Raw genomic sequence first — 20,895 nt, forward strand, 5'->3', positions numbered from 1 at the left:
AAAGGTAATCCCATGTGATCTCGTTTGGACGGCAAACCTGTTGGTACAGTTAAACGCAGCTAATCTTTATTCTCCGCTTTGACCTTTCCAATATGGCGGCGAGGATGACGTATGATTCTACGCGGAAGGCGGCGTCTTTAATGGTCCGGAATAAATTGAATACTACACGTTGATGGATTAATTTGTTGTTTCTCACCTGTGAAAGGTAATCCCATGTGATCTCGTTTGGACGGTAAACCTGTTGGTACAGCTAAAGGCAGCGCATGAATCTTTATTCTCCGCTTTGACCTATCCAATATGGCGGCGAGGATGACGTATGATTCTACGCGGAAGGCGGCGTCTTTAATGGTCCAGAATAAATTGAATACTACACGTTGATGGATTAATTTGCTCCTCTACGCCCTTTTTGAGGAATGTACTGTAGGACTAAAACCAACATCTGAAGAGGTGAGATCGCTCCTTTTTTCCCCTATTTTTGCTGGCAGGATTGACTCTGCCCTAAGGGCAGAGTCTCTCTCTCACTTTGCACCATTACACAATAAATATTCACAGTGAAAATATTTTGTAAGCGCGTTTCATGAACCAAGTTATAGGATTTGTTGACAACTCGCATCGCATCGCAATGAGAAGATCATTGGCACTACTGGTGTTAAGAATCAGACCATTTCATAAATGAATATTTTGCTGTAGAGCTGCAGTGTTTGTACAATTGCATGTTTTTGCTTCACTATTACTGTCACTATTCTGCTTCTTGCGTTACTACTGTGAACTAACACTGAACATAATAATAATAATAATAATAATATCCAAGCTCGTGTTTCACTCTCACTAGTGCTCTGTAAGGCTTTTTCCTGGTGATATCCTGGTGATATTCGTTACACTTCTACCCGGCGTGAAGCACTCACAGTCATGTGGTTGTGACGTCATCGTAAACAAATCCGTTCTACTCATCCAGACGACTTCACAACGGCAACGTTGCCAGATCTTTCCACTCTGGAACCCGTTCTCAAAAAGATTGCGTTTTGGGCACCCAAAACGCCGGTGCCGTGTGGACGCCAGGCCTAAACGATAAGCAATTGTATCGGAGTCACCTGAATCCGTTGCCGTGTGGACAGGGCCTCAGTGAGGACGGTCAGTTTTGGTTTCTTGGGCTATGGTGACTGTGGCATAGTTATGATTCAAACCTGTAACGTCCCTATGATAGGATAAAATTCATTTTCTGATGTCGATTCATCTTATTTAGAACAGATAGTGTGATCAGTGTTAAAATGTCATGTAGTAAGCTATTTTAAAATATAAAAAAAGTCAACGATTGGCTGATGATTGAACATGATATGCTCCGCAGTATAGTTTCCTTTCTTCAATTTAACACATTTAAAATGCATGCTGTAATTAGCACTTCATTTCTAAAAGGCTTTATTTATTTACTTACTTACTTATTTATTCATTTCTGCATTTCTTTTTCTTTCTGCATTTCTTTTTCTTTCTGCATTTTTCTTTCTTTCTTTCTTTCTTTCTTTCTTTCTTTCTTTCTTTCTTTCTTTCTCTTTCTGCATTTCTTTCTTTCTTTCTTTCTTTCTTTCTTTCTTTCTTTCTGCATTTCTTTCTGCATTTTTTTCTTTCTTTCTGCATTTCTTACTATCCTTCTTTGCTTTGAGTGCTTTTTTTTGCTCTTTCTTTCCTTCCTTCTTTCTTAATCTAAATAATAAGAGTAAGAATTTTACTGAAGGTTTAGTGTTTCCTGAGATCAGTGTTTTTTTTCCAGTGCTATGGATAAATTTGTCAGTTAAAATACACGGCCCAGTGCAAAACAGCTGCATGAATATAACACTATACCAACATGCACCATCAACTGTCCAGATGTCCTGGAATTTGATCCTGGACTCCGTACACACAGCTGAGCTGCAGCCCTCCGAGCAAGTTTCACATTCATTTCCAAACTTTACTTTGATATAGACTGAATTATATGTCCCGTGTGTGTATGTGCATTGTATGTTCAGATTTTGAAATTCCAGTTGGGGATTATCACTTTGCCTGTCATCCAGAATAACTTTATCTAAACTGTCTGTCTTCTCGCTGTATTATCTCTCGGCTCATACCTAACCCAGCTACAGTGAGAGAGAAGTGGAGAAGAAGGTGGCAGTGCCTGGTACTGAAGCTGAATGTGGGTGACATCATTCGAGTCCAGTGTTAATAATCATCTGTGTTTGTTAAATAAAGCAATTTGATGTCCATTTATACACAGTTTTAGATTGTTGAGACTATTATTGTAGAAATGTGCTCCTCTGTGTCTGAGTGTTTAACGTTATTTCACTCTTAAGTGTGTGTGTGTGTGTGTGTTTTACAGTGCAGTGATAGTTGGAGCACTGACCAGACTAAACATTTCTGAGTCCTGCACTCACATGTCAAAACATACAACAGAACCTCTGTAGGTGACCCAATAACCTTCTGTTGAGTGCACAGACACTAGAGCTTTTCTCTAATGTAGAAGTGTGACCAGAGCACATATAAGACATTTTGATATACAGTATATTACGGCCTTTCTTTGCAGTTATCCTGTATATTCTACACAAGCACTGGAATAGTCCTATTCTTCTGTGACTTGGTTGTTGAATACCCTTCATTTTGAGCAATTACTCTAATTGTGGAGTGGGATGCAAGTAGCTGCTGTGATGACCTTTAAAATGACCCAGAATTTTCCTGCTTGGGTATAAATATGCAGAATTTTCTATAGAAAGGACTATAGAAGGCAAAATAAAAGTGATAAATTACAACTATAACTCCTATTAATTTATACTTACAATGCCGAGTCCAAAAAGGTTGGGACGCTGTGTTAAATAAAACCAGAATACAATAATTTGCAAATACTTTTGAACCTATATTCAACTGAATCCAATACAAAGATAAGATATTTAATGTTCAAACTGATAAATTGTATTGTTTTTGTAAATATACACTCATTTTCACGGTGTGCTTATGCCTGTGCTTGAGTGTACGCGTGACAAATAAAGGCTTCTTGGCTTCTTACATTTTTTTTTTTAAGTAAAAGTTTTTTGGCTTCATTATGAACCTGAAGCCTGTAACACATTCCAAAAAACTTGGAGGCAACAAAAGAAAGTTGTGGAATGCTCAAAAAACACTTGTCTGGAACATCACTTTGTGAAAAACTGCATAGGCAAATCATCCAACAGTTTAAAAACAATGTTTCTCAATGTGCAATTGCAAGGAATTTAGGGATTTCACTATCAACAATCCATAATATCATCAAAAAATTGAGAGACTCCAGAGAAAGCTCTGCACATAAGGGGCAAGACGAAAACCAACATTGAACACCCATGACCTTTGATCCCTCAGGCAGCACTGCATTAAAAACCGACATGATTATACTAACCACATTTCCAGACACGTTGGGATATTTTGCAAAATGCAATAAAAACAAAAATGTGCAATTTGTTAATTCACACGAACCTTTATTTAACTGACAAAAGTACAAAGAAAATATTTTCAGTAGTTTTAATGACCAACTTAATTGTAGTTTGTAAATATAAACAAAGTTAGAATTTGATGCCTGCAACACACTCAAAAAAAAGTTGGGATAGAGGCAAAATAAGACTAGAAAGTTTATAGAATATTCAAGTAACACCATTTTGGAAGATTCCACAATAAGCAGGTTAATTGGTAACATGATTGGGTATAAAAGGAGCATGCACCAAAGGCTCAGTCTTTGCAAGCAAGGGTGGGTCGTGGCTCACTCTTTTGTGCCAAAATCCGTGAGAGAATTGTGAGTCAATTCAAAAAGAACATTTCTCAATGCAAGATTTTAGGTCTTTTCAAATCTACAGTACATAATATTGTGAAAAGATTCAGGGAATTTGGACACATCTCAGTGTGTAGAGGTCAGAAACCACTGTTGAATGCGCATGACCTGAGCCCTCAGGTGGCACTGCCTTAGAAACTGTCATGCTAATGTGACAAATATTGCCACATGGGTTTGGGAGTACTCCAGAAAACTGTTGTCACTTAACACAGTCCATCGCTACATCCAGAAATGCAACATGAAACTGTATTACACAAGAAGGAAGTAATTTATCAATTTTGTGCAGAAACATTGCAGATTTCTCTGGGCCTGAACTCATCTCAGATGGACCAAAAGACAATGAAACGTGTACTGGGGTCAGATGAGTCCACATTTCAGCTTGTTTTTGGGAAAACCAGACATTGAGTTCTCAGTGCCAAAGGTAAACATAGCCATTCAGTTTGTTATCAGAGAAGGGTGCAAAAGCCAGCATCTGTGATGGTATGGGGTGCATCAGTGCCCATGGCATGGGTGAGTTGCATGTGTATGAAGGTACCATTGATGTAGTGGCATATATTGGGATTTTTGAGAGGCATATTCATCAAGGTGATGTCTCTTCCCAGGACGTCCATGCTTATTTGAGCAGGACAGTGCCAGGCCTCATTCTGCATGGGCTACAACAACGTGACTTCATAGACATGGAGTGCATGTGCTTGACTGGCCTGCTGCCATTCCAAATCTGTCTTCATTTGAGAATGTATGGCACATCATGAAGAGACGATTCAGATAACAGCGACCACGGACTGTTGAGCAGCTGAATGTATCAAGCAAAAATGGACAAAAATTCCAATATGATCCCGTATGATTAAAAAGTGTTATTAAAAGGAAAGGTAATGTGACACAATGGTAATAATGCCTCTGTCCCAACTTTTTTGAATGTGTTGCAGGATCAAATTCTAACTTTGTTTATATTTACAAAATACAATTAAGTTGGTCATTAAAACTATTGGAAATCTTTTCTTTGTACTTTTGTCAGCTAAATAAGGGTTCATGTGAATTAACAAAGCACAGATTTTTTTTATTGCATTTTGGAAAATATCCCAGCTTTTCTGGAAATGGGGTAAGGATAAAGGATATTACTCCATGGACTTGACAGCACTTTGGAAAACTATTGTCAGTAAACACAGTTCATTGCTGCATCTACTATGCAAAGCAAAAGCCAAATATTACCAGCATCACCACTGAATTCTCTGGGCCTGTGCTCATGTGGGATGGACTGAGGCAAAGTGGAAAAGTGTGCCGTGGCATGACAAGTCCACATTTCAAATTGTTTTTGGAAATCATGGACATCGTGTTATCCAGGCTAAAGAGAAAAAAGACTATCCAGCTTGTTACCAGCACAAAGTTCAAAAGCCAGCATCTGTGATGGTATGTGGGTGTGTTATTGACTATGTCATGGGTAACTTGCACATTTGTGAAGGCTCTATTAATGCTGAAAGGTACATACAGGTTTTGGAGCAATATATGCTGCTATCCAGATAACATCTTTTTCAGGGATGTCCCTGCTTTTTCCAGCAAGACAATGCCAAACCACATTCTGCATGTGTTACAACAGCTTCATGGTAAAAGAGTGCAGGTGCTAAACTGACTTGCCTGGCTCCCACTGAAAATGTGTGGCGCATTATGAAGAGTAAAATACGATAGTGGAGACCTCGGACTATTGAGCAAACTAAGTTGTATATCAAGCAAGAACGGGAAATAATTTCTTTTTCAAAACTCCAACAATTAGTGTCCTCAGTTCCTAAATGCTCACTGAGTGTTGTTAAAGAAAAGGTGATGTCATACAGTGGTAAACATACCCCTGTCCCAACTCTTTTGGATCTTGTTGCAGGCATCAAATTCAGAATGAGTGTACATTTACAAAAAACAATAAAGTTTATCAGTTTGAACATTAAATATCTTGTCTTTGCATTGAATTGAATATAGGTCAAAAAGGATTTGCATATCATTGCATTCTGTTTCTATTTACGTTTTACACAGTATCCTAACTTTTTTGGAATCAGGGTTGTAAATAGTTACTATTTAGATTTTTACGTCTTTGTTATAATATTTTATGTTAAAATTGCAATTTCAGTCCATATATCCATACACGCTTATCCATTAGGGTTGTTGTTGAGTTGGAGCCAACCTCAGCTGACTTTGGACAAGAGGGTACACCCTGGGGAAGTTGCCAATTTATTGCAGGGCTAACGCAGACATGAACAACCATTCACACTCACACTCAAACCTATGGGCAATTTAGAGTAGCCAGTGAATCTAATCCGCATGTCTTTGGATTGTGGGAGAAAACCAGAGCATGTGGAGGAAACCCACGCAGACACATGGAGAACATGCAAACTCCATACAGAAAGGCCCCCGTCTTCTTGCTGTGTGGTGACAGTGCTAAAGACTGCACCACTGTGTCACTCGCAATTTTGGTCATTATTCTGAATGAACTTTTCACATATTAGAATGTTTTTCCAGTTGTTACTATCTGTGACAACAGAGGTATTAATCTCTGGATATTAATCATTAAGCATTTTCTCTCAAATAGCCTTCAAATATAAAAAATAATAATCACCTCATCTTGTGTGTATATTATGAAGTACTGTACATACTGTACTGGGAATGAACCAATTCGATACCGTCTTAGAATGCTAGAATGATATTGGATCAGATTTGACTTATTTTCTGATTCAATACATAGACATGTTTTATATTTTATGGTATGAACGTCTGCTTTGTTGACTAACAAGACACAGATCATGCTCATGGAAACCTGTCATCATGAATCATGAATTAGCAACAGAAGCTTGCTGAGAGTTGGCTTAGTTAAAGTGAAGACATCAATGGCAGATTAGTATTGGATATCAGCCAATACATCAAGCTTAAAGTGCATATCCTGGACCAATTTTGTTTTTTTTATATGAAAGTATGTCCCTTTACACACTCATCCAAAAGGGTAATTTTGCACAAGGCCATCTGTCTACAGCAGAAAAAATAAAATAAAACGCGTCTGGAAAAATCCCAAGGGAGTCTGGAGCCAGATTCGTGACGTCACTTGCGGAAGCGCTAGCAGGCGGTTTCAGTGCACAGCCTGTGTAGACCAAGTTTAGCAGCTAGCGATTTTGCATTGAAATATGGAATTGTCACCTGAGCGCAATGTTACTTCATCTTTGGATGAAGAATATAATGAGATGTCAGAATTATTTCTTACCCTGGCATCAGTCAACTTGTGAATTGCCGATTTTCTTTTTCTCGGCTCGGCTTGGTCCTCGGCTTCGAGGGCCTCAGTGGATGCGGCACTTCGCCTTCTGTCATGGGATACAAACACGGCTGGCTCCTTTGATGACGCTGACACAGATGGAGACGGTGTTGCTTTGGGCATTCTGACAGATGGAACTGTGTCTCTTTTCAGATCAAGTTGCCTCGCGAAGCCCATTTCCCACTGCAAATAGTTCTCAAAGTCGTCAGGCCTTGTGAAGTGAGCATCGCAAATAATGCTGTAGTCTGTAGCATGTAGCCAATTTTTCCGGGTGCCTCGCACGAAGCGCTCCCATTTCTCTCTCATTGTCTGGTCTTTTGGAAAACGATGAGTACTAATCCCATCAAGATTGGTGTTGCTACACCCTTCTACGATACATCGGTTAACCATTTTAATAATTACGCGATAACGTTGAAGAAATTGGCAGAAAACCACCAGGTTGTTTTCTCATAAACAAACCAGCGCTGACGTAGGATTCAGAAGGAGGCATCCCGCACACGACGTCACAAAAATCAATGTTTCCCGGGAAATCCAAATGCCAAGCTTTTTCAGAGGCGGACCAATTCGCCTCAAATGGCTCGATTTCAACTGAATTTTTCTGGTATTGCGCAAGGTAAAAAAAATTGCACAAAATACAAAATGTGACAGATATTTGACCAAAGTTTAATATAAAATAGGAGAATTACATTGATCTCACTCCTGAATTTACCCGTGATATGCACTTTAAGTATTGAATACAAACTTGAAGAAATAATGAGAGCAGAGCATTTTAAAGTTGTATGTATATAATATCTGAGAACACTGCAATTTCAGTGACTATACAAAATGTTCATGGGGATGTCAAATTTTCCAGGAATCAATTTTACATTTCTTATGTAGCATGGATTGTCTCCACCTCTCTCTGTCTGTCCTCCTTTCTCTCTTGCTCTCTTTTGGTCTCTTTCACTCTCTCTGTTGATTAAAACAGGGACTCTCCTTTCTCAGTTGTCTCTCTGAAACAGTCTGACATCATAGTTGGCAAATGAAAGGTCTGTGGTAGTCATGTTAAATTAGCCAAGATGACTTATGTGTGCATGGAGAACAGGAAAGCCCTGTTCAGGCTCAGTATTAATATCAGTCTCGGGTGATCCGAGAAGGAGAATCATTCGCACCTGGTATTGTCGTTCCTTGCATGCATCTTCAGTATTCACTTCTGATCGTATTTTATGTCTAAAAGGGTTACCAATTCTGCTAAAAACAACCAGTGACACTTCATCAGCCAAAAATAAAATCCAATACCAAAACAAAGTCTATATTTTGTCGCTGGGTTGCATTTCTTAAATAAACCCGTTACATGTTCAGATTGATTGACGAAAGCTATACATACCATGCACCACTGGCAGGGTGCATGGTCTTTCCTGCAATGTATGACCAGATAATCATGACAATCACACAAACTTCAAAGAGCTCTTAACCAATACAGAGGTAAATAAAAACCGAAATAAAAAAGTGAATTGCAGAAACAAATTTATGCACTATTTATCAGGAGCATCAGCGTTTATGAATAAAAAGCTCTAGTGAACTTGATCACAAGTTAAAAGTGGTTTCACTATTGTTGATTGTCTTCTTGTATCTTTTTTCAGAATCTGATGGTAAATGTCTTTATTTACCAACAAGTTTACAGAAATACAGTGGTCTATTAAAAATACTGTCTCTTGACAATTTTGTTTAGTCAAATAAAATGAACCCTGGTGAACCTTTAATTTATTTACCTGGCTCTTGCACTGTGTACCTGTGTATGGCTTAGGCCAAGTTTACATTAGACCGTATCTGTCTCGTTTTCTTCGCGGATGCACTGTCCATTTACATTAAAACGCCTGGAAACGCCGGGAAACGGGAATCCGCCAGGGTCCACGTATTCAATCCAGATCGTGTCTGGTCCGGTGCTGTGTAAACACTGAGAATACGCGGATACACTGTGCTGAGCTCTAGCTGGCGTCGTCATTGGACAACGTCACTGTGACATCCACCTTCCTGATTCGCTGGCGTTGGTCATGTGACGCGACTGCTGAAAAACGGCACGGACTTCCGCCTTGTATCACCTTTCATTAAAGAGTATAAAAGTATGAAAATACTGCAAATACTGATGCAAATACTGCCCATTGTGTAGTTATGATTGTCTTTAGGCTTGCCATCCTTCCACTTGCAAGTGGTAAGTGACGCGCATGCCCGATATGCACTGGGATCACACACACAGCGGCTCAGTCCCGAATCACTGCTCGTGCGCTTCACTCGCGCGCTCTGTGAGCTGCGCAGGGCCGGAGTGCGCACCCTCCAGAGGGCACTCGCTGTTCAGGGCGGAGTGATTTGGAGTGCAGGATGCCTGCGGAGCCGAGCGTATCCGTGTATTGCCGTTGCTGTGTGCACGCGAATCGTGTATTGGCATTGCTGTGTGCACGCGAATCGTTTTAAAAACGTTAATCTGATGATCCGCTGATACAGTCTAATGTAAACCCCACCTTAGTCAGTAATGTTCATTGATTAAGGTTTAATTAACTAACATTAGGGCAGCATAGTAGTTAGCACTGTTGCCTCACAGCAAGAAGATTCTGGGTTCGACTACCATGGGCAAATGGGGCCTTTCTGTGGGGAGTTTGCATGTTCTTCTTGTGCCTTCCCACAGTTCAAAGACATGCAGATAAATTGCCCATAGGTGTGTATGTGAGTGACTGTCTGTTTCTCTGTGTTGGTCCCGTGATGGATTGGTGGCCCATCCAGGATGTACCCCAATGTTGGCTGAGATTGGCTCCAGCTTAATCTGTGACCCACAATTGATAAGAATAACTAACATAATTTATTTAATATATGTAAAAATCGCTCACTCATGCTTCCAGCTTGTCTCAGTTATGAGTGTGGGGTCGCTGCCATGCAGACCCCGTTGATCCACATGCCATATTAATTGGAGGATAGTTGTTGTTGTTTTTGTTTTTTTGTTTTTGTTTTTTTTATGCCGGATGCCATTCCTGCCACAACACTCCCATTCCTGGGCTTGGGAAACAAGCATTCACACCTATGGACAATAAAGTCGCCAGTTAACCTAACTGCATGTCTTTGGACTGTGGGGGAAACCAGAGCACCTGGAGAAAACCCATGTAGACACAGGGAGAACATGCGAACTCCACACAGAAAGGCTCCTGTCTGCCACTGGGCTCGAACCCAGGACCTTCTTGCTGTGAGGCGACAGTGCTAACCACTACACCACCACCATTTAATGCATATATACATATGTAATACATAATAATTGCCATTTAATAACATTTTAATGAAATGCACCTGCACGGACTTATGCTTATTCAATCCATCCATTATCTGTAGCCGCGTATCCTGTTCTACAGAGTCACGGGCAAGCTGGAGCCTATCCCAGCTGACTATGGGCAATAGGCGGGGTACACCCTGGACAAGTCACCAGGTTATTACAAGGCTGACACATAGAGACAAACAACCATTCACATTCACGGTCAATTTAGAGTCTCCAGTTAACCTAACCTGCATGTCTTTGGACTGTGGAGGAAACCGGAGCACCCGGAGGAAACCCACACAGACACAGGGAGAACATGCAAACTCCACACAGAAAGGCTCCCATCGGCCACTGGGCTCGAACCCAGGACCTTCTTGCTGTGAGGCGACAGTGCTAACCACTACACCACCGTGCAGTCCTTATTCAATCCATTATTAAAAAATAAGTCCACAAAATGAGCAAACATTAAATTACAAATGTAATCTGGTCTCCAATTCTAAGTATTGGAGCTTACTTTTCAGGCTCATTTCACAACCACAAACATGATAATTATGGTTTTGTTCATGCTGGCCAGTATGGCCTTAATTTTTTATTATTCATTTATTATGGGGGGCGGCACGGTACGGTGGTGTAGTGGTTAGCGCTGTCGCCTCACAGCAAGAAGGTCCTGGGTTCGAGCCCCGGGGCCGGCGAGGGCCTTTCTGTGTGGAGTTTGCATGTTCTCCCCGTGTCCGCGTGGGTTTCCTCCAGGTGCTCCGGTTTCCCCCACAGTCCAAAGACATGCAGGTTAGGTTAACTGGTGACTCTAAATTGACCGTAGGTGTGAATGTGAGTGTGAATGGTTGTCTGTGTCTATGTGTCAGCCCTGTGATGACCTGGCGACTTGTCCAGGGTGTACCCCGCCTTTCGCCCGTAGTCAGCTGGGATAGGCTCCAGCTTGCCTGCAACCCTGTAGAACAGGATAAAGTGGCTAGAGATAATGAGATGAGACATATATCACAATGATCAAATTTCAGAGGGAGCTAAATTTCACCGATTTTATGAAATCAAAGGTCGTCTTGCTTTAATGACGGTGCGCCCCTGGCTGAAGATTGAAATTAATTTAAATAAATGAACTGAATCAGCTTTCCTCACAGTCCAAGCAGCATCGCTCTCAGTAGTGGTTTAAATCCAATTTTGAATTTGTTAATGATGTGCATTGTCTCATTTCTTCAAGAATTGTTTCACATATTCTAAACCTACTGACATAAGGTTGAGCAGTTTAACCAATCCCATGTAAGTGAAATCCTAATAAAAGGCCATTTCTAATTCACACAAACGTCTCAGGTTAAATGAAGTGCTTCAGTTATCAGCTGCGTTCAGGTTCAGATCCACTTTCACTTCATAAAATAGATATTGTAGGTGGGTTAAGTGTGCGAAGCCCGTCCTGAATAAGCCACAGAGTGCTTTGCGACAGCAGTTCGCTGTATGAGATTGTGGGCCTGTACCACATCAAAGTGAATCAGCTTGAATCACTGTGCTACATGTAGACAGCAGTTCAGAAGTCAGTTCAGAGGTGAGACGCCACTACATGATCCTCATGTGTTAAACGCAGCCCCCCTGCCCCATCACCCACCTCCCTGCAATGCTTCTTCCTTCTTTACCATATCCAGATGCCCCAGCTGGGGCAGAAGTTTAAGCACATCTCCTTCTCTTGGTCTCTAATGCTTGACCCCTCCCCACCCCTCAGCCTCTGCTCCACCCTACACACATCTGTTCTGCGTTAGTGTGGTTGCTTGCTCAGGAAAACCCAGTTGCTGCAGGATTTGCTGTGGTCAAGGTGGAAGTGTAGGAGGAGAAGTGGATCATGGGAGGTCTGCTTGTCGCTTTAAGGGTATTTACTTGCCATATAATGTGGTAGGTGAATATGCAAAACCTGCATTACGCTACAAATATCCACTTTGTGTGTTTATTGTATAACTGCGTGTGGGTGCGTGTTTGGAGGGGGTGTTCGGACTGTTTGTGGTTTCCAGAGCTCTTTCATATTTTGACAGCATTCTGTTGAATCATTCATTAGTTTAAGGCCTAATTTAATTGGACTTTGTTCAGCACCCACTCTATTTATGTTTGAGGCTTAATTTAGAGGTACTCAATGAATGTTCAATTTCGTTAAACAAAGAGGCTGTTGTGGCATGAATCAGGCTTTTTCTTTTCTTCATTTTTTTTTTCCAGAGGAAAAACTGAAGAGATTAGATGCTGTGGCTGGAAATTGGAGAGCAGGCTGAACAGTCCCTTTTGTTGGGATCGGATTTCAGACAATTTACTTTTAATTCTTTTCTTATTTACTATTAATATATATTTATTTATTGTTTATCAATCATGTTACCCATTCAAACAAGCCTCAACCCCAGTGAATATCCACAGTCATTGGCAGGAGGTTTGATATGTTATGATTCACCATGCTTTAAAAAAAGCATTTAAAAAAAATTTATGGACAGAGACATTTAACCTTTTTGAAATAATTCTTAAAATAATTAATCTGCAATGAACACTGGAGCAATCTTTGCTCTATTCTACTGTAGGACAGAGTAGACTTTTTATTTCACTAACAAAAACCATCAATATTTATATTATTGCGCTACAGCATAAGCAAATACACTGAACCAAAATATTTCAAAAATGTTCTCTTTTGTTGCTTGGTTTCATGTGTCAGCTGTAATCAATGTGGTGGTCATCAGAGGGTTCAAGCCAGATAGGCCTGAGGAATGGGCTGATTCATAGCACTGTTTGGTTATGGAGACATTTCCTGTTCTGGTGAGATGGTATAGACCCAAGTGACCACAGAACAATGCAAGTGTTCTAAAATAACTATGCTAAATTATAGGTTCAGGCTAGACCAGTAGAGAAGAAAGCCTGAGTTCAGTCTTCAGTAACTGTGTGTCTTTGAACACTAGTAGTTATTTCATCTGATTTCAGTTTGGCACCATCCTGTTTGTGAGGGGGCCCGAGAACGCCAGACATGTTTTCCTACTCAAGAAACCACAGTCTGACTTTTTACTATTCATGGTTTTTAGCATGCTAGTATAGCTGCATGGTTTATCAGAATATCATGGTATTATAAAGTACAATTACTGGTGGATAATACCGCCATGCCCCTCATTCAATGTTCTTTGTGAGTGACAGAGACTATGGTATACAGTAACTTGCATATGGATTCAATGCCTACCTTATTTACAGTCATAAACCTATTCTGAATTTCACATTAATCTCTTCGTTCAGTGTTGGTCTATTGGAGATTATACTAACTTAAGCAAATGGAAGCAGAAACATGCCATTATATTGCATCATACCCTTTCATGGTCCTTTATTATGGCTGCAGGATGTGAAATAATCCAACTCCCACCTGATGTGAATCAGAAACTTGAAGCATTGAACCACCAGAATTCTACTCATATGATATTAAGAACAGATTAACCTCTTGGCCATATTGCTGCATATCCTGTCATATATCATAACAAATCATAAATACAGAGATTTTAATTTAACAAAGGCCAGTTTTCTAAACTTCAAGACCAATATGAATTAATCTACCTGATTGAGATGTAACTAGTGACTTCAATTTGACACCATTTGCTGTCAGGCTAACTGACACTGCATCATGTTGTCCTTGGGATTCTGGACTTCCTAATATACCTACTGTACTCATCACTTTTTGTATGTGACCATTTCTTTTTGCGTTTAAAATTGCACCAATAATATCTTGTTACACTGTTGTGCTCTTATACTGTGTAAATAAATTGGCTGGTAGGCTGGTTGGCTAACCAAGTTGGAGAACTTACCATAGTCCATTAAAGACTTTAGCCGTCTCACTTGCTTCTGTCTCTTTGGGTTCAAAACAGCCTCTGATGTTTTTGTGATTTAGGTGTATCCATGTATTGTTGATATACATTTACTTAAGGTAAATGTAGTTGGCTAGAACTATCTAGATATTTGGACTGAAATGTAAAAGGTGCCATAGCGATGACTTAAGACTTTTGAGACTGAATTAAAATACTATACCCTGTATTATTCTATCCACATTCACTGGATATGAGTAATCGCGCGCTCTGATTGGCTACTCTACTACAGTACTAGGCTATCAGCTCATATACCATCTCATCTCATCTCATTATCTCTAGCCGCTTTATCCTTCTACAGGGTCGCAGGCAAGCTGGAGCCTATCCCAGCTGACTACGGGCGAAAGGCGGGGTACACCCTGGACAAGTCGCCAGGTCATCACAGGGCTGACACATAGACACAGACAACCATTCACACTCACATTCACACCTATGGTCAATTTAGAGTCACCAGTTAACCTAACCTGCATGTCTTTGGACTGTGGGGGAAACCGGAGCACCCGGAGGAAACCCACGCGGACACGGGGAGAACATGCAAACTCCACACAGAAAGGCCCTCGCCGGCCCCGGGGCTCGAACCCAGGACCTTCTTGCTGTGAGGCGACAGCGCTAACCACTACACCACCGTGCCGCCCCTCATATACCATGAGTAGAGAAAAACAAAATGGTGTAGCGTGTTGCTGAACCAACTGAGGATGAAATAAAAACTCTACTCGAAAACAAAATCCCCAAAAAATACAAGAAAGCAACAAAATATGGAATAAAAGTATTTGATGGTAAGAACGTACTTTTTTGAAAAAAAAATTTCAAGAATTATTATTATCGTATTTTTCACAAATTGCTACTGTCATTTCGTCGGTTTGTTTACATTCTAAACAGAAATGATTGTGTCGGACATTTTGTATAAAGTTTTTATTTATCGAATTTGCTAAAAATAAAAATAAAAATGCTCTGTTTCTCAAAATCCAGTGAATGTGGATAGAATAAAACAGTTATTCCACTCAGTCTTGTCGTACATGGCTTATAGCTATCAGCTCATGTATGACTCGATTTCATGGAATAATTATTAAATATACACTGTAGCCTTTGTGTCATGAACTAATATTTATCCTACTTTTATTGCTATTTTCATTACTTTTTCATAGAAATTTCTGCTTGGTGCTTGTTTAAACCTAAATCTTGTTCAGCCCAGCCAGTGGTTATATCATTCTTTTTTGTTTATGTATACTAGCAGTGAAATCTGTACAGGTTTCATGTATTATGGCATTGTATGTTTTACACACACACACACACACACACACACACACACACACACACCAGTTAGAGACAGAGCGGATGTTACTTCAATGTTCCACAAGGTATGAGTTTCCTAAAGTTTGTTTATCTTCACATAAGTAGCCACGGTAGATGTGTGAGGTGAGGAAACAGACCTCCCCAATGGTTAGATTTGCACTAGGAAGATAAGCATCCGATAGGTAATATGAAGTCAATTGGGTTTATCACAAGCATGACAGTGGTAAAGTTCCATGACCCTGATCGTCCATCTTACAGATGTGCAAATGTTGTGGTGGCTCTGAAAACATATCCAGTGAACAGTAAACACAAGCTCGTCCCAACCCTGAGCTAACTCTCTTTGTGATTCTCTCTTTGAATGCTCAGGTGGGCTATGGATTGAGATTTGCCCACCAGATACAAACAACACACTTTCCGAGGAACATCTTACACAGATTTAGTTATATGTGCAACATCTGTGTCAATATTATGAAATCCATCAGCCTTTGTTCTTTTTAGAGCTCTCTTCCATCTGTGAACAGTCAGCCATGAAAACACTCAGGTATGTGGAGTTTTGGAGATTGCATGGTTTTCTTTGTGTGTGTGTGTGTGTGTGTGTGTGTGTGTGTGTGTGTGTGTGTGTGTGTGTGTGTGTGTGTGTGTGTGTTTTGATAGCAGGAACCACAGATCAAATAATCCTTTCATTTGAAAAGACACGGACCGATTAGATTTATTCTAATTCTTTGTGCTTGAATGATTATGTGTTTGTGGAAAGGGGCATTTCAGATTCTAGGCCCTGTGCAATGCAGTCTCTGTGGGTCCTGTTCCCATCTCTTGAAAATCAAAACTTTTTTTGTCCAGGATCCGTGACACCCCTGTCATCTAAAGACTCTGTCAGGAGTTAAATTTGGTAGGTTGCATGGGAGTGGAGCTCTGGAGACTTTAGTTTATGTGAATGGCAAGCAGAGCTCAGCTGTGGTGCTAGAAGTTGTTGAAAATGTACGAACCCCATTTCCAGAAAAGTTGGGTTATTTTCCAAAATGCAGTGAAAACAAAAAATCTGTGATTTGTTCATTCACGTGAATCTTTATTTAACTGACAAAAGTACAAAGAAAAGATTTTCAGTAGTTTTCCTGACCAACTTCATTGTACCCCTCCTAGAACTGCCACCTTATTGTGGTGGAGGGGTTTGTGTGCTTGAATGATCCTAGGAGCTATGTTGTCGGGGGCATTATGCCCCTGTCAGGGTTTCCCAAGGCAGACAGGTCCTAGGTGACAGGCCAGACCAAGACCAGTTCACCAAAACCCCTAATGGAGCAACAACCAAGGACCGAGACGTCGCCCGGTATGGCGCAGCCGGGGCCCCACCCTGGAGCCAAGCCCGGGGTTGGGGCTCGCATGCAAGCGCTTGGTGGCCAGGCCTTTGCCCATGGGGCCCGGCCGGGCTCAGCCCGAAGAGGTGACGTGGGCCCGACCTCCTGTGGGTTCACCACCCACAGAGGTAGCAGTAGGGGGCTGGTGCAGTGTGAATTGGGTGGCAGTCGAAGGCAGGGGCCTCGACGACCTGATCCCCGGACACAGCGGCTAGTTGTTGGGACATGGAATGTCACTTTGCTGGGGGGGAAAGAGCCTGAGCTTCTGCGGGAGGTTGAGAGATACCGGCTAGAGATAGTCAGGCTCACCTCCATGCACAGCTTGGGCTCTGGAACCCAGCTTCCAAAAGAGGGGCTGGACTCTCCACTTCTCTGGAGTCGCCCATGGTGAGCGGGGGCGGGCTGGTGTGGGCTTGCTTATAGCTCCCCAGCTCAGCCGCCATGTGTTGGAGTTTACCCCAGTGAACGAGAGGGTCGCCTCTCTGCGCCTTCAGATTGGGGACAGGGCTCTTGCCGTTGTTTGTGCCTACGGGCCGAATAGCAGTGTAGAGTATCCGGCCTTCTTGGAGTCCCTGGGAGAGGTACTGAGGGGTGCTCAGACTGGGGACTCCATTGTGCTACTGGGGGACTTCAATGCTCACGTGGGCGACGACAGTGACACCTGGAGGGGCATGGTTGGGAGGAACGGCCTCCCCGATCTGAACCTGAGTGGTGTTTTGTTATTGGACTTCTGTGCTAGTCACGGTTTGTCCATAACAAACACCATGTTTGAGCATAGGGGTGTCCATAAGTGCACGTGACACCAGGACACCTTAGGTCGGAGGTCGATGATAGACTTTGTTGTCGTTTCATCTGATCTCCGGCCCTATGTCTTGGACACTCAGGTGAAGAGAGGGGCTGAGCTGTCAACTGATCACCACCTGGTGGTGAGTTGGATCCGCTGGCGGAGGAGGAAGCTGGACAGACCTGGCAGGCCCAAACGTATGGTGAGCGTCTGCTGCGAACATCTGGCCGAGCACTCTGTTGGGGAGGTCTTTAACTCCCACCTCCGGGAGAGCTTTTCCCAGCTTCCGGGGGAGATGGGGGACATTGAGTCTGAGTGGACCATGTTCTCTACCTCCATTGTGGACGCGGCTGTTCGGAGCTGTAGCCGCAAGGTCTCCGGTGCCTGTCGTGGCGGCAATCCCCGAACCCGGTGGTGGATACCGGGAGTAAGGGATGCCATCAAGCTGAAGAAGGAGTCCTATCGGGCCATGTTGACCTCCAGGACTCCTGAGGCAGCTGGCGGGTATTGGCAGGCCAGGCGTGCTGCAGCTCGGGCAGTTGCGGAGGCAAAAACTCAGAACTGGGAGGAGTTCGGGGAGGCCATGGAGAAGGACTATCGGTCGGCCTCGAAGAAATTCTGGCAAACCGTCCGGCGCCTCAGGAGGGGGAAGCAGTACTCTGCCAACACTGTTTACAGTGCGGGTGGGGAGCTGTTGACCTCGACTGGGGACATTGTCGGGCGGTGGAAGGAATACTTTGAGGATCTCCTCAATCCCACCGTCATGTCTTCCATTGAGGAGACTGAGGCTGATGACTCAGAGGTGGACTCGTCCATTACCCAAGCCGAAGTCACTGAGGTGGTTTGCAAGCTCCTCGGTGGCAAGGCACTGGGGGTGGATGAGATCCGCCCTGAGTATCTCAAGTTTCTGGATGTTGTGGGGCTGTCTTGGTTGACACGCCTCTGCAACATCGGGTGGCGGTCGGGGACAGTGCCTCTGGAGTGGCAGACTGGGGTGGTGGTCCCTCTTTTTAAGAAAGGGGACCAGAGAGTGTGCTCCAGTTATAGGGGAATCATAGCCTGGGCCCGCCCATCCTAAGCGTGACGCAACACGAGGGCCTGTTCCGAGCTTAGTCTGGCCAGGCAGGCTATCTACAGCATTTCCAAGCTCCCGAAAAATCGGGAACCAATCAACTTTGAGCATCTCCAACGGCCCCGGGGTAGAGGCGTGTTCAAGGCAGTGATGTAGTAGAACTGCGACCGGAAGCCATAGATTGTTTACAGAATCTATGCCGGAAGCGCTTCATTCACATCACGAACACGGAGCAGCGGCAAGCCTTTAACACAGTGGTAGATGCTGTATTGAAAGCATTCAATGGGAAGTTCTCATTGAAAATGGAGCAAAGAGCAGCCCTGGAGGTATTTATTGAAAGGAAGGACGTTTTCGCCTTGCTCCCGACCGGCTTCGGTAAGAGTTTAATCTACCAGTTAGCCTCGTCGCGTCGCATACGTCAGAGGAAAGAGTGATGTGATTGGTTTAAGCTTCGTCACAGCCTTTTCTGGCTTCAACCAGTAGCAAACTGAGGCATTTCAGGGAGACGGGTCAACCACGGGCTCTGGGAAACGGTTTGGCTTAATAGCTTGGCCAGACCAAATGCTCGGAGAGCTTTGAAGTCGCGTTAGCCAGGCTAGGGGAATCACACTTCTCAGCCTCCCAGGGAAGGTTTACTCCAGGGTACTGGAGAGGAGAATTCGACCGATAGTCGAACCTCGGATCCAGGAGGAACAATGCGGTTTTCGTCCTGGTCGCAGAACCCTGGACCAGCTCTATACCCTTCATAGGGTGCTCAAGGGTTCATGGGAGTTTGCCCAACCAGTCCACATGTGCTTTGTGGATCTGGAGAAGGCATTCGACCGTGTCCCCCGTGGTATTCTGTGGGGGGTGCTTCGGGAGTATGGGGTTCGGGGCCCTTTGCTAAGGGCTGTCCGGTCCCTGTATGAACGGAGCAAGAGTCTGGTTCGCATTGCCGGCAGTAAGTCAGACCTGTTCCCAGTGCATGTTGGACTCCGGCAGGGCTGCCCTTTGTCACCGGTTCTGTTCATAATTTTTATGGAGAGAATTTCTAGGCGCAGCCAGGGGCCGGAAGGAATCCTGTTTGGGAACCACAGGATTTCATCTCTGCTTTTTGCGGATGATGTTGTCCTGTTGGCTTCTTCAAACCAGGACCTCCAGCATGCACTGGGGCGGTTTGCAGTCGAGTGTGAAGCGGCTGGGATGAGAATCAGCACCTCCAAGTCCGAGGCCATGGTTCTCGACCGGAAAAGGGTGGCTTGCCCTCTTCAGGTTGGTGGAGAAGTCCTGCCTCAAGTGGAGGAGTTTAAGTATCTCGGGATCTTGTTCACGAGTGAGGGAAGGATGGAGCGTGAGATCGACAGGCGGATTGGTGCAGCCTCCGCAGTGATGCGGTCGCTTTACCGGTCCGTCGTGGTGAAGAAGGAGCTGAGCCAAAAGGCGAAGCTCTCAATTTACTGGTCGATCTACATTCTGACTCTCACCTATGGTCATGAGCTTTGGGTAATGACCGAAAGAACAAGATCGCGGATACAAGCGGCTGAAATGAGTTTCCTTCGCAGGGTGGCTGGGCGCTCCCTTAGAGATAGGGTGAGAAGCACAGTCACTCAGGAGGAGCTCGGAGTAGAGCCGCTGCTCCTCCACATTGAGAGGAATCAGCTGAGGTGGCTCAGGCATCTTTTTCAGATGCCTCCTGGACGCCTCCCTGGGGAGGTGTTCCAGGCATGTCCCCCTGGGAGGAGGCCCCGGGGAAGACCCAGGACACGCTGAAGGGACTATGTCTCTCAGCTGGCCTGGGAACGCCTCGGTGTTCTTCCCGAGGAGCTGGCCGAGGTGTCTGGGGAAAGGAAAGTTTGGGCTTCCATTCTTAGACTGCTGCCTCCGCGACCCGGTCCCGGATAAAGCGGAAGAAGACAAGACGAGACGAACTTCATTGTAGTTTGTAAATATAAATGGATGCCTGCAGCACACTCAAAAAAAAAAAAGTTGGGACAGAGGCAAAATAAGACTGAAAAGTTTATAAGATATTCAAGTATTTTGGAAGATTCCACAATTATTGGTAATAGGTGAGGGTATAATGATTGGGTATAAAAGGAGCATGCACCAAAGGCTCAGTCTTTGCAAGCATGCATGGATCATAGCTCACCCCCTTGTGCCACAATT

At 43.4% G+C, this 20,895-nt stretch overlaps 1 protein-coding gene across 2 annotated transcripts in view; it reads left to right on the forward strand.

Annotated features, from left to right (window-relative positions):
- The first annotated feature begins 2,140 nt into the window (after window positions 1-2,140).
- Window positions 2,141-20,895, forward strand: part of jcada (junctional cadherin 5 associated a) — a 66,181-nt gene continuing 47,426 nt past the window's right edge. Inside the window, exon 1 of one of the 2 annotated variants that reach the window (XM_060940096.1) lies at window positions 2,141-2,164. The gene's annotated coding sequence lies outside the window, so the exon portion shown is untranslated. Of the gene's footprint in view, window positions 2,165-12,183; window positions 12,274-20,895 lie in introns of those variants that run through there. The other variant, XM_060940093.1, reaches the window with a different exon arrangement.

Source organism: Neoarius graeffei, chromosome 14 (genome assembly GCF_027579695.1).
Source record: "Neoarius graeffei isolate fNeoGra1 chromosome 14, fNeoGra1.pri, whole genome shotgun sequence".
NCBI lineage: Eukaryota > Metazoa > Chordata > Actinopteri > Siluriformes > Ariidae > Neoarius > Neoarius graeffei.